Genomic DNA, 13161 nt, shown 5'->3' on the forward strand with positions numbered 1-13161 from the left:
TTCTAAAATTAGTTTGAAGATCATTTTATTATACATATATAGGCGGTGGAAGGAATACTTCGAGGACCTCCTTAATCCCACTGACACGTCTTCCGAGGAGGAAGCAGAGTCTGGGGATGAGGGGAATGACCCGCCAGTTTCCGGAGGCGAGGTCACTGAGGCAGTTAAACAACTTGGTGGCAGAGCCCCTGGTGTGGATGAGGTCCGCCCTGAGTTCCTGAAGACTCTGGACGTTGTAGGGCTGTCCTGGTAGACACGCCTCTACAATGTTGCGTGGAAATCAGGGGCAGTACCCCTGGACTGGCAGACCGGGGTGGTGGTCCCCATCTTTAAGAAGGGGGACCGGAGGGTGTGTTCCAACTACAGGGGAATCACACTCCTCAGCCTCCCTGGGAAAGTCTATGCCAGGGTGCTGGAAAGGAGAGTTTGTCCATTAGTCGAACCTCGGATACAGGAGGAACAATGCGGTTTTTGTCCTGGTCGCGGAACACTGGACCAGCTCTTTATCCTCTCGAGGATACTTGAGGGTGCATGGGAGTTTGCCCAACCAGTCTATATGTGTTTTGTGGACTTGGAGAAGGCATTCGACCGTGTCCCTCGGGGTGTCCTGTGGGAGGTGTTGCGGGAATATGGGGTGTCTGGCCCATTGCTACGGGCCATTCGATCCCTATACAACCGTTGCAAGAGCTTGGTTTGCATTGCCGGCAATAAGTCGGACTCGTTCCCGGTGGGTGATGGGCTCCGCCAGGGCTGCCCTTTGTCTCCGGTTGTGTTCATAATTTTTATGGACAGGATTTCTAGGCGCAGCCAAGTGGCGGAGGGCTTTCACTTTGGTGGCCTCAGAATCTCATCTCTGCTTTTCGCGGATGATGTGGTTCTGTTGGCTTCATCGGGTGAGGGCCTCCAGCTCGCACTGGAACGGTTCGCAGCCGAGTGTGAAGCAGCGGGAATGAGGATCAGCACCTCCAAATCTGAGGCCATGGTTCTCAGCCGGAAAAGGGTGGAGTGCCCACTCCGGGTCGGGGATGAGTTCCTGCCCCAAGTGGAGGAGTTCAAGTATCTCGGGGTCTTGTTTGCGAGTGATGGGAGAAGGGAGCCGGAGATCGACAGACGGATTGGTGCGGCGGCTGCAGTGATGCGGACGCTGCACCGGTCCGTCGTGGTGAAGAGGGAGCTGAGTGTAAAAGCGAAGCTCTCAATGTACCGGTCGATCTACGTCCCTACCCTCACCTATGGCCATGAGCTGTGGGTAGTGACCGAAAGAACGAGATCGTGGATACAAGCGGCAGAAATGAGCTTCCTCCGAAGGGTGGCTGGCCTCTCCCTGAGAGATAGGGTGAGAAGTTCGGCCATCCAGGAGGGGCTCAGAGTAGAGCAGCTGCTGCTCCACATTGAAAGGAGCCAGCTGAGGTGGTTCGGGTATCTGACAAGGATGCCCCCTGGGCGCCTCCTGGGTGAGGTGTTCCAGGCATGTCCCACCGGGAGGAGGCCCCGGGGCAGACCCAGGACACGCTGGAGAGATTATATCTCTCGGCTGGCCTGGGAACGCCTTGGTGTTCCCCCGGATAAGCTGGAGGAGGTGGCTGGGGAGAGGGAGGTCTGGGCCTCTTTGCTTAGGCTGCTGGATGGATGGATGGATATATATATATATCAACACCATATATATATATATATATATATATATATATATATATATATATATATATATATATATATATATATATATATATATATATATATATATATATATATATATATATATATATATATAAAATGCAGTTAGTCAAGATTTCCTGTATCTTGCTTTTTATTTCCTTCACCAACATGCTCTCGGCCCTCCGTTCACATACAACTCAGTTCTAAAGAGTTTGTTTCTCCACCCGAAGACATTTTAAATCCTGGCCGGCACAGCAGCTCCAAAAAGTCTGGAGGCCACAGATTACAGCTTAAGTCTGTAATAACTGAATTATTTCCATGGTTAAGAAAAATACCATCACAACATCTATCTAGAAAGATGTAAACCACTAGTGTTTATTGATGATTGCTGATTGTGTGACTGCTGTGTGAAAATGTAGTGTACAGGACTCTCTACTCAGCCAAATGCTGCAAAACTGACTGATCAGTGCTTCACGGTGCAAATGGATATAATGACCCAAAGCATCTTGCAAAATAGCCCAAGAGTTTCTCAAAGCAAAAAAAGGGATATTATTACATTTTCAATGGCCAAGTCAGTCACCTGATCATAATCCAAAAGAGCATGCTGTTTAGTTATTAAATACAAAACTGAATAAAAGAAATCTCCGTAAACAAGCAGCAACTGAAGCGAGCTGCCGTAAAGGCCTGACAGAGTATAGCAAGAGAGCAAACACAACATTTGGTGCCGTCCATAGCTTCTAGACTTCAGAGACTCATTTCTTGTAAGCATTAAAAAATAATACTTATATCTAAAATTATGTTAGCTTGTCTGATAACCTTTGAGCCTCTGATAATGTTGTGGCTGATGGCTGTAATTCAGAAAAAAGTTAATGCAAAATCTTTTTGTTCAAATCCTTTAATTAAAGATGAAACTCCATGCTTCAATCACAGTTTGTAAACTCCTCTGTGGTGGTGTGTTATTGTACAAATAGTTATCGTCCTAACTGGCTACACTGAAACTGTAGGTTTGGCAAAATAGTTTATATAATGACATAAAAGCTCAAAATTTTGAGTTACTTCCATTAAACGAGTTTTTGCCCAATCAATGGCTCAAATTTGGAGTCTACACCTAAAAAATGTATTCAATGCTAGCAGTGAAAACATCATAACTACAGCTCACCAATGAGGGGAGTGAGGTGGTACATTCAACAGGCACATGCTCGGTTTACGCTGTTCTTCATTCAGGGTGTCATGGATTTGTCTGGTTTAACATGTCCAGGCAAGCTGTGAGGAAGAAATCCAATCAATTGTGCTTGAAGAATGAAGTCTGCTCAGTGGTGTTGAGGTATTGATCTTTCTTAGGGGTAAACATTGCATTGTCCATGAGCTGACAAAAGTGAAGCACGGCGAGCAACATCCAAAGAAAACGAGTGAAGTGAGTTCCAAAAAAAAAAACAAAAAACGTAAACCCTGACAAAGAATGATGAAAGGAGCTGCATAAACTGAAAATATTAGTCAGTGATATCACCGACTAAAAACCTAAATAAACAGTAAAAAAAAAGAGAGAGAAGTAAAGAGGGAAACAATGCTGGAAAACAGAATCTCTGAACAAAGCCGTTCAGCTGCCACACACGCCTCAGCCTCCGTGTCAGCGTGATTAAAGCATCCACATCGCTCATGAGTATAATATGAATAATAAACATCTAGAATAAGTGAGAAAGAGATTGGTGGGAAGGAGGGAGAGGCTGTGAGCAATTTGTGGAGAAGCATTTATCCAGTCCTTCTGCATGGCAAGATAATCTCCTCCCATTACTACAGCACAAAGCAGTGCAGGTTTTCCATTAAGTGTATAACCACAGCCTCCCAAGCCTCTCACCCAGCCATTAGCTCTGAGATTAAGTAAACCTCTATTTACATACTTCAGCACTAGCATATGGTGAATTTTTTAACATTTGACCACAGCACAGGCTAAGAAACAGCATAAATCTTCTGATAGAGATCAAAAGAACTGCTTACCGTTTCCTACACTTGCCCTTGCAAATGTGTGCAGACAGACTGCTAGACTATATTAAGTTCCCGAGTAACTTTGCTACTTTTTGCAAAAAGCAAAGCCACATTAATGGCATGGCTGCTAAAGTCAAACTAAAATAAAAATTCACCCGTGACACAGCTGTGTTTTAGCGTTTTCTAGCATTTCCTACTTTCAGCTCCAAAAGCCAAAACCATATCGCTCACAGGACTAGAAAAAAAAAGAAATTTTGTTTCTTCATTTCATCATAATAAAATGAGTTCAGTTGCTTTGTCTCACTGGGCCTTTAATAGGTGGAAACAACCTCAACAATCTGACCGCTCTACTCTATATTTTTTGCCACCTTACTTCAACCATTGTTGACCTGAAATATAAAAATGCTGTTTCAGTCGTGTTTGTTTGTGTTTGAGGGACGTGTCTGCTAATATAACACAAGAATTTCCTTCACCTAAACACACAGTAGGCTATGTTATTTTTCAGGACAAACAAAGTGTTTGTATTTGTGTGTGTGCGAGTGTGTAACCAGTTTTGAAATATGCTTTTAACATGAAAGTCATGGGAGGTTGACTTGCGTTTGGAGCCAGCCTCAAGTGGCCATTGGAGAAACTGCACCTTTCTGCCACTGGGAATAGAAAAGACTGGGAAAAGGAGTAAGGGGACATCAACAGTATCTTATATCAAGCAAAACACTTTATTTTCTTTCTTCGTGTATGCGTTAGCCAAAGACAGTTTTTCCTTCTTTGAAGTGTGGAACAGTGAGGCGCTGTATCAACATCTTATTAAGCAGCCGCCAGAGGATGTTTCCTGATGAGCACATGATGTGCATGATGCAAATTTTCCTCCTGTGAGAAACAGTTTGAGTGGCATTTGAATTCTGCTCAAGAATTGTTAAGAGGCACTCATCGCATTTCAAATCAACGTCAATAACGGGGAACTGAATGAATATAACAGACAGGTTGGCGGCTGCATTTTTTAACAGGTGGCTAGCTGCGGATGTTCCCCCAGGGTGGCAGTTGGTGTCACAGGTGGTGCTCGCGCTCCACATCACTCCGCTTCGAGGTGGGGGTGGAGTGATCGGTCGCATTGGAAGAGAGCGCTGCTCTGTCAAGGTACATTATTCTTCTCACCACATGCTAAATCCTGCATGCGGAGCTTCTAGTCTCGCACGAGAAGCCGCTCCCCCGTCCTTGTTTTTCAGTCGCTCTCAGCCCTCCCTCCCTTCACTGATATGATCTACTACCAGGCTCAACCTCAACTTCTACGCCTTTCTCCTTCTCCATTTCTCCCTCTGAGGGTTTTTTCTTCTTTTTTGACACAGACAGATTCCATTAACTCTCTCTCTGATTTGTCCTTAACTTTGACAAGCAGGGTCACACACACCCCAAAAAAGAAGAAAAAAAAAAACAGGTGTGGAATTTTTTTCCCGTCTACATTCACGCACAATGTCACCAAGCAAGTTTTCATTTTTCTAATGTTTTGTGACAGGCACAGCCAGCAACGCAAAAGAAAGAATGACCTCTGTCAAATTAAATGACAGACTGACAGAAGGATATTCCCTCAGGCTAAATGTGTTATTTCATTTTTTCCCCCCTTTGTTTATTTTATATGTGTCCCCTTGCTCTTTTGTAGTTTACGTGCACAATGCCCCCCTGTGGCATTTAGCTTCGCTGTTGTTTCACTTTCGATTGACTGTTTTCATATAGCAACTTCTTGTGCAGTGTGGAGCCAGAAACATGCCGCTGGATCTGAGTCGGGTTGCTCAGGAGCTTTGAGGTTTCCTTATTTCTTGTTTTGTCTCTCATGAGATTGAATTACTCTCCTGCTGACGCTGATCTCCAGCCTGCTGTTTCAACTCTGAAGCAAAGCTCAGCACAAACACAGCCACATTATTTGCCACTGACCCAATTAGATCCTGAATAGATACCATGATACACTCTTTCGCTGTCCTTGCCAGCTCCCTGATTTCTTAGTTTTATTCCACTGCTTTTGATGAATGACTTTGCTTTTTAGAAAAAATGACAACTCAGTGATTAATTGCACGTGGTCTTTCTCTCTTACACTGCCCCCCTCCTTTTTCTATTTCAATTTATGTTTCTGGCCCTAAAAAAAAAAGAAATCTATCTTTACCTGGGTTTGCCCCATCAGCATATTCCCATAAATAAAGCAGGGGGAGAGGTTGCGGTGGTTGCAGGGAGCGGTGGAGGGAAGTGTGGCCCAGAGGCAGAGCGGTGGGCATGTGCGAAATAGAGGGTTGAATAGACAGAGAGGGAAGGGGGAGAGACGAGCCAACTGCTTCAGATCAGGAGTGTGAAGGTGACTGCAGTGAAGAAGTCAGAAATGCGTTTTAAAGAGCAGGAAGCAGGGAGAAAAGAAAAGAGGAGGGAATAAACACGAGCTTAAAAAGAGAATGAAACATTTCCACAGCAAAAACAGGAAATCCATGAGCACTTCCAGAACTCCAGGTCCTTTCATAATGGTCTTTTCTATCAAACAACAAACAGAGCGTGACTGCAACCATGAGCATCGGGGCAGCAGATGAAGGGGGAGAATGGGAGCGTATTGAGATCGCAGCGATTGCAGCGAGGTGTGCAGCCAGCGTCCCGTGGAAGGATGTCATGCTATGTTTAATGAGGCAACCGTGCAGGCAATTAGTCCCTGATAGGACATTATCAGTCAACAATAAGTGAATACTTCATTAAACACAAAACCCTCCAATAGCCTCTCTTCTTTAGCGTCTCGCTTTTGCTCATTTGTTAACACACTCAGCTCAGATAACAACAATTTACAGCTGAATTCTTTCTTAATATTATTCTTAGTAATTTGCATCAGAAACGACTAAATTTGGGAATAAAGAGTTAGAGAGGCAAGGTTGAGATGGTTTGGACGTTTGCAGATAGTGGACGTATTGGAGCTGCCGGGCAGGAGGAAAAGAAGACATCAGAGAAGATTTATGGATGCGGTGTAGTCGCTGTGAAAATCCCTAAAGCAAGTGGCAGAAAGAGGAAGAAAATACGATCTCAATAATGTGCCAAGTAAAAAAATAAATAATGGGGGTATTGTTCGGTGAGAAAATATTCAATGTGTTTTTCTTGCAACATCAGCTCCGATCCATACAGCAGTTCGCTCATCTGCATCATTTTGTACCTCGTGGCTGTTAGTTGCAGTGGGAATTGCACCTTCTGATGTATTCTGAGTATCCTTCACTCGCTTCAAAGCTGAGAGAAGTTCTGAGATGGTTGTGTTTGTAGTTTGCAGTTTTGGCTGAGCGATGTAGCAGTTTCCCATCATCAGTGGCAGCCTCAAACAACCCGAATCAAATTTATAATATGCAAAGAAGATGACCAAGTTTTGTTTTTTTTAAAGTAATGCTATTCACTGGCTTCTTGATTTGACTTTTTGATCACTATTTTTTTTTCAAAGATCCTACAGTAATAGTGAGAAAACCCCAACAATCAAACGCCCTCCTATAAGCAAACACTTAGTGACAGTGGGAAGGAAAAACTCCCCTTTAACGGGAAGAAAGATAGGCAGAACCCGACTCAGGGAGGGGCGGCCATCTGATGCGACCGGTTGGGGATGAGGGGAGAGCTAGAGATAATAAGTAATGATTAAAAGCAGAGTGTTGAGTGTTGAACAAGGTGAGTGAGGAAGAAATACTCAGAGCATCATGGGAAGCCTACAGCAGCCTAGGACTACTGCAGCATAACTAAGGGAGCGTTTAACTGTCACCGAATCGAACTATAAGCTGTGGACAGTGTCTTAAATCTGAAGCACAATTTTCCTTTTTTGTTACAGTTAATCAACTTAACCTGTTTTAAGGAAGATGGTGAATTTGATTTTTCTACTGATTATGTCAACTGCTATGTCAAAAGCTGGTCGAGTCCTCCAGATCCCTCTAAAAATAACAGCAAAATTAAAACATTTGCAGTGCAGTTGATGAGAGACATTTCTAAAATTTCTTGCACTAAAAGTCGATAACGTGAAAAATGGCCGCATCGGTGTTTCACGCTGCACTAACGGCACCTTTGCCTCCATCCTAACCAAGCTAACAGAAAAAAAAGCCGATTCTACTTAAGTCAACAATTCAAAGGTCCACACTCCATTGGGAGCTGAGTGGACCATGAAATGCACATTATTGTGTTCACTTGTCTGTTTCTGTGAAGGTAAGGGGTAAAATAAGTTTCTACTTCTCCACAAAAAAAAAGCAAAACGCTAAATAAGGGCTTTGGTTGGATGCACTAAGCATATTTGAGCGTGGCGAGGGTTGCACAGGGAATAGGTTCTTCAATAGTTTCCCACTGCTGCGCTGCCTCAACGCGCAAAGAACAGGGGAATGAAGGGGGAGAGAGAGGAATGGAGAGAAAGCATAAAAATTAGATTATGCTTTCTCTCCAGCTTTTGTTTTCCTTTGAGCACAACAAAAAGCCTTTTCTCCATTTGCAGGGAACACAAGGCTGCGGGATTAATGAAAAGTTGTTCTACCGGTGGGTTTCGGTAAAATTACAACAAATTTTTCACTGAAGAGGCGAGGCATGGCTGTTTTGCATTTCTGCGCATTTTGAAGTGAGGTGACATTTATGTGAGTCACGGGTCGTGCAGCAGCTTTGTCCTGTGAAGTGAGACAAAGTTCACCAACTGACCGCTCCAGAGCAAAGCTAAATGCCAAGGAGAGGAAGAACAGAGTTCATCTGGAAAGTTTACACATCTGATGCCAGAGGCTTGAAATTGTGTCATTTATGTTCCTTTTCTCTTTTTTCCCTCTTTGTGACAGTTAATATCATACACAGAAAGTTAAAGATGGTTCAGGTGAAATTTAAGGTGCACTTTCAGCAAAAACAACCAGTGTGTCTGAGCTACTTTGGCAGTCAATAAACTGCGTAGGGTTTAATAGGAGAGAGCCCCGGGGACCCGAAAGCCCATTAAATTCTGTGCCCGACTAACTAACAGCGCGAAAATCTGTGAAATCAGTTAGTTAGGAAATGAAAGGATGAAAAACAGGACTGTACGTGCCATCTACACACACACACACACACACACACACACACACACACACACACACACACACACACACACACACACACACACACACAGCATATATTCTATACACTGAGCTGCCAATGCAGAGATATCTTCACAGCACTTCAAAAAGTGAATCCATTGTGATTATAGTGGCAGCTTTTAGCATCCCATGCATCGGCGCCTGAGCTCATTACTTAGGGAAATACTTACTTAAATTGATATCTACATTTTCTTCAACTGTCAGTTAATTAACCTCTCAAATCACACATTTTGCCCCCAGTTCTTTCTCTAGCTGCTTAACAGCCTTATTCTTCACATTTACTGCTATATATACACACATACTATATATATATATATATATATATATATATATATATATATATATATATATATATATATATATATATATATATATATATATACATTGGGAATACATTGGGAAGATGGCCCCAACTGATCGAGTGCTCAGTGAATACCTCAGGCAGCAGAAACCCAAGAAAGAGGAGGGAGACGAGGAACCATCATGGAAGGACAGGCCCCTGCACGGTATGTACCACCGGCAGATAGAGGAGGTGGCTGATATCCAGAAATCCTACCAGTGGCTGGACAAAGCTGGACTGAAAGACAGCACAGAGGCACTAATCATGGCAACACAGGAACAAGCTCTGAGCACAAGATCCATAGAGGCTGGGGTCTATCACACCAGGCAAGACCCCAGGTGCAGGCTGTGTAAAGATGCCCCAGAGACAATCCAGCACATAACAGCAGGGTGCAAGATGCTAGCAGGCAAGGCATACATGGAACGCCATAACCAAGTGGCCGGCATAGTGTACAGGAACATCTGTGCCGAGTATAACCTGGAAGTCCCGAGGTCAAAATGGGAGATGCCCCCAAGGGTGGTGGAGAATGACCGAGCTAAGATCCTGTGGGACTTCCAGATACAGACGGACAAAATGGTGGTGGCTAACCAACCGGACATAGTGGTGGTAGACAAACAGAAGAAGACGGCCGTAGTGATCGATGTAGCGGTTCCGAATGACAGCAATATCAGGAAGAAGGAACATGAGAAGCTGGAGAAATACCAAGGGCTCAAAGAAGAGCTCGAGAGGATGTGGAGGGTGAAGGTAACGGTGGTCCCCGTGGTAATCGGAGCACTAGGTGCGGTGACTCCCAAGCTAGGCGAGTGGCTCCAGCAGATCCCGGGAACAACATCGGAGATCTCTGTCCAAAAGAGCGCAGTCCTGGGAACAGCTAAGATACTGCGCAGGACCCTCAAGCTCCCAGGCCTCTGGTAGAGGACCCGAGCTTGAAGGATAAACCGCCCGCAGGGGCGTGCTGGGTGTTTATATATATATATATATATATACTTGATTTAATTCATTAAAAGTAAACAGCAGCAGCAGTATTATGACACTCTGCGTCAAGAGAGTTTCAAAATTTCCACAGATTTTACATGTGCAGCAGCTTGACGAGGTAAACTCTTATGTGCAAAGTTTGAGTTTCACTTGGGTTTTTAGCTCAACCTCTCACCTTTGCTTTGAGGTTATACTCATAACAAATCACATTAAACATACAAATTTATCCACACACTCGTTTATCTGACTCTGTCTGTGATTAGAGATTTTTCTGGCTGCTTTGCCCTGTCCATCTGCACTGTTTGTGCACTCTCTGTGTTCAGGGTTTGTTTGGCATTTTCTTCTGAGGCTTATTTGTTATTTGCATTATTTGCCCCCAAAGGCAGGCTCAAAACTCAACACATCAAACTAACCTGACAATCCTTTGTAGCAAATAACTGCCTGATATCACAGACATCACTGTGTTTCCTCCCTTCAGATCCTCTTTAAGGCCTTTAATGTTGCTGCCTTCAGTTGTTTCTGGTTTTTACGGCATTCAGTTTTGTATTTAATGACTGAAAAGCGTGCTCTGTTGGGCTGAGATCAGGTGAATGGCTTGGTCATCAACCATACCATTTCTTAGCCTTGAGAAACCTCTGGGTTATTATCCCTTGCACTGTGAAGCACGGTCTGATTATCCTGCTACTTCTATCATTAGCAGTCACATAATCAATAAACACTAGTGGCCCAGTTCCACTGATAGCTATACATGCTCATGTTGTAACATGGCCTCCATCAAGTTTAGCACATAACTCTTCCCATCATTTTGGCACAAGTTCATCTTGGTTTCATCTCAACAGGCTGTTTTATCAATTTCTTTTCTAATCTTGGAGCAGCATGTTGATGATGGTTAACACAGCTCACAGCAAGAATGACCTTGTTTTAAATCCACCATCTGGCCTTTGTGTGGGGGGTTTGCACACAGAACGGTACTCTGGCTTCATCCCACATGCAGTTTGTGGGTTAACCAGTGACTCGAAATTGTCTGTCTCTTTGTGTTGGCTTTGCAACAGGTTGTTGCAGAGTGTATCTGGACAGGTCAACAGTGTACCTACTTACTTCCCTGTAAGACTGAACTAGATAAGCAGCAGGAAATGGATGGATGGATGGAAGTCTAATCTGAACTGACAGGTTTTGACAGTGGGAGGTTGTGTATATTTTCTACCAACTGACCCTTTTTTGACCAATGGCGCAGCAGTGGATCAATTTTTACAAGTTCTCATTAAATGAACCTAACTTTGTTACTGTTTGTGTTAGAGACAAAAATCTAATGATTTTGGAAAGAAGAGGAGACTAGCATTAACACCTCAACCAATTAGAGAGAGAAAATTCAAATTGTTCCTGAAAGATCAGAATTATTTTGTAATTTTACAGCCAAAACGACAAAACAATTCTGCATGTTGCGTGTATTAATAGCCAAATGATGAAAAGTGTTATTGCTGAAAGTCTGCACTTCAATCAAATATTAATTGTTAAATTTGAAAGGAGCTGTAGTGGTGTACAGAACTTAAAACTACATAAACTGTGTCTTTGTCCAGTAAATTATGAACGATTTAGATGTCAAGAATTATTTGGTCTATTGTCTTCAAACACTAGCCAGAGCTCTCTGAACGTATCCCTTTTGTTTCATCTGTCAGTCTGTTGATGCCTGTTGTGCAATTCGTGACTTACACCTGCCGATAGAAGCACCGCTTTTCCGTTTCAGTGTGTTGTTATTCAGGCTCAGATTGTTTGTTTCTCCTGGACAGTGATATGGACCCTGTGCATGGATGTGATGCCGTGAAATATATATAGAGAGGGACAGAACAGAACAGAATGGTTGATCTTTGCATCTTGAATCTAAAGTTTTTCTCACCAAACTGCACGGAAATGAAATATAAACTGATCAAAACACAGAAAATGGCAAATCTGCAGGAACACAATGTCACTGCCCTTTTTGTTCTTGAGAACAGAGGCGACCGGTTAGATCTATCTACCTAATCCAGACATATTTAGCCAGATAATCACCTTTCATTATATAATCCTCAGGTTAGCTAAGACTGTACACATGCCCTTCATCCACATCTGCTATCCAAGACAAACAAGAAGAACAGTCAGGGTAAGTAGAAGGAAGAAATAATATCATATTCTTTTCTTCTAGCTTCTTTTGCTGTTTTTATATATAATAATAATTTATAGTTAAGTGTTCAATAATTCAGAATGACGACCACTGGCTGTAGTTCATTTGTAGGGAGCAGGCATTGCATGGAGAACGTCTGAGGCAGCCTGCTCACACTGGCTAATGAAACTGACAAACATTTCCTCTCTGCTTTGTAATATTTGATTATATGGATCCTGAGCTTTGCTGTACAAGCCAGCAGATGGCCAGACCTCTGTTTTCATTTGTTTTGGTTCACCATTTGTGCCCCTGTTGCTTGCTACAATGCAATTGCATCAGCTGACTTATTCAGAGCAGCTCGCTGTGTGATTATCAGGCTGGCCTCCAGAAAAACAGGCAGCGAGAGCTTGTAATTAGACTCGAATTATATACAAAGCAATGGGGAGAAATTCCCCAAATGACAGGGAAAACATGAAAACGTATCTCTTTCTCACCCTCTGTTATCCTGTCTGCACAGAGACCAAAGGCGACAGTCTCATTTTAGAGCCGTGACATGAAATCAGTGCTGGATAGGGGAGGAGGGATGTGAGGATGAGAAAGTGGTGGTGAAGTGTTAAGATGGGTGAAGATAAGATGGAGTGCCAGGCCTGATTGCATTTCTATCGGTTGTTTATGGATCAGACACGGACTGGTTTGGCTCCTCTGGGACCGACTTTCTTCCGACTGGACAGCAGGCGAACGGAAAGATAATGCGAAAAATAAAAGAAAACAAGGAGAGTACACAGGAAGGTGAAGCCACGCCTGAACTCACAATCAATGTGTGTTTTTTGTGACTCTGATACTTTCTGTTATGCATGCCAGAAAGGTTCATTTTTGTTTCAATTTTCTTTCTAGTTAAGAAATACCTTGAAAACCACTCAAACAATTTCCCTAACTGTAGGCATAAATTTGGTTTTAATTTAATGTTCTTTAATAGTATTTTATGG

The 13161-nt window shown here is 43.2% G+C and overlaps 1 protein-coding gene across 2 annotated transcripts in view; it reads left to right on the plus strand.

The window, feature by feature from the left end:
* The first annotated feature begins 12099 nt into the window (after nucleotides 1-12099).
* The window catches only part of cabp4 (calcium binding protein 4), a 35838-nt gene continuing 34776 nt past the window's right edge, over nucleotides 12100-13161 (plus strand). The window contains exon 1 of one of the 2 annotated variants that reach the window (XM_080302955.1): nucleotides 12100-12175. The gene's annotated coding sequence lies outside the window, so the exon portion shown is untranslated. The remainder of the gene's footprint in view (nucleotides 12176-13161) is intronic. The other variant, XM_026171085.2, reaches the window with a different exon arrangement.

Source organism: Astatotilapia calliptera, chromosome 6, assembly GCF_964374335.1.
Source record: "Astatotilapia calliptera chromosome 6, fAstCal68.1, whole genome shotgun sequence".
Classification (NCBI taxonomy): domain Eukaryota; kingdom Metazoa; phylum Chordata; class Actinopteri; order Cichliformes; family Cichlidae; genus Astatotilapia; species Astatotilapia calliptera.